Source organism: Tupaia chinensis, unplaced genomic scaffold, assembly GCF_000334495.1.
Source record: "Tupaia chinensis unplaced genomic scaffold, TupChi_1.0 Scaffold147282_1, whole genome shotgun sequence".
Taxonomy (NCBI): domain Eukaryota; kingdom Metazoa; phylum Chordata; class Mammalia; order Scandentia; family Tupaiidae; genus Tupaia; species Tupaia belangeri.
The window spans coordinates 5,177,101-5,178,866 of NW_006207133.1; positions in this window are offsets into that span (position 1 = coordinate 5,177,101).

Consider the following 1,766-nt stretch of genomic DNA (forward strand, 5'->3'; position numbering starts at 1 on the left):
GAAAGCTTTCAACAACTCATTATTAAGTTTGGTATTTGTTCTAGTGTTTTGGTAAGTACTCTTTATCAGATTGTTTCCTTCTTCTCTGAGTTTGCTAAGTATTTTTTGGAGAGTTTTTTTTGCTACAGGGCACGTGCGCTCGTCAGAAAGACAGAGAGACAGAGAGACAGAAAGCGAGAAATCACCCCCGGGGAGATGGCCACGCCACAATCCCTTCTCCTCCATTCTCCTCTCAGGATCTTGGGCATGCACGCACATGCGCCCGGCGTTGAGTTTAAGCCACCAGGTCTGGGAGTCAAACCACGGTCGACTACATGGGAGTCCAATGACATAGCCATTACGCTAACTGCTAGTCCCAAGTTTGCTCAGTATTTTTAAAATCATGAATGGATGTTAAATTTTATCAAATATTGTTTCTGTACTATTACTATGATCATGAGTTTTCTTCTATAATCTGTTCATGAGATGAATTTCATTAATTAATTTTCTAATATTAAATCAACTTTAGAGTAAATACGGCTTGATTATTATATATTACAAGATTCCATTTGCTAAAGTGTTTAGGATTTTTGTATCTATGTTAATGCATGAGATTAGCCTGTAATTTTCCTTTTTTATAATGTCTTATCAGATTTGGTATCAAGGTTATGCTGATTTAAGAAGGTGATGTTTATTTTTACTCTATTCTCTGGGGGGATTTGTGAGGGTTTGTGTGCTACTGGCAATTCTTTTTTTTTTTTTTTTTAGAGAGATTTTTGCTATAGGGCAAGTGTGCTTGCTGGAGAGACAGACAGAAAGGAAGAAATCACTCCCAGCGGGGATGGCCACATCACAATCTCTTCTCCTCCATTCTCTTCTCAGGATCTTGGGCACAAACACACACCGGTGTGAGTTTTAAGTCAGTAGGTCTGAGACTTGAACCACAGTTGGTATGTGAGTCCAGCAACATAATCATTATGCCATTGGTTGGTCCCAATTTTCTTCTTAAATGTTTGGTAAAGTGTTCAAGTGTAGTCATCTGAGCTTCAAGTTTTCTTTACGTGAAGGTTTTAAGGTTTTAAATTATGAGCCAGCACTGGGCCTAGTGATCAAGGAAGCTGGATCCCTCTTGGCCAATTGCAGTTCTAATCCCAGCCCCAGTGGTTTGAAAAACACACTGGACATGTGTGCACGTGAGCCCCAAATCCTGACAGGATGGGGAGATGGAGAAGGGACCGTGCCCAGTAGGAGGATGCTTCTCCCCTCTCTCTCTAGTGACCACATGTACCCTCTGGCAAATTACAAAAAAAAAAATTTTTAAATTAAAAGACATATATTCAATCCCTTAATAGTAATAAGACTATTGCAAGAAGCAGATGACATAATGATTATTATGTCAGTGGACTCCCACGTAGTCAACTGTGGTTCAAGTCCACAGACCCCAAGATCCCAAGAGGAGAATGGAGGAGAAGGGATTGTGGTGTGGCCATCTCCCCTGGGGGGTGATTTCTCACTTTCTGTCTCTCTGTCTCTCCAGTGAGCACACATGTCCTATAGCAAAAAACTCTCTCAGAAAATCATATTAAGAATATTAACATTTCTTTTTCTCTTGTGTCATTTTTATTTTAAATTTATGTAATTTTATTTATTATTATTTTTAAAATTTTCTATAGGGCACACACACTCAACAGAGAGAAAGGGGAGAAAAGTAAGCCACCAAAAGAATAACTTTATTAACTCTATTTATTTATTTAATTTATTTTGACCAGAGAGGGCCAGGGAGAGAG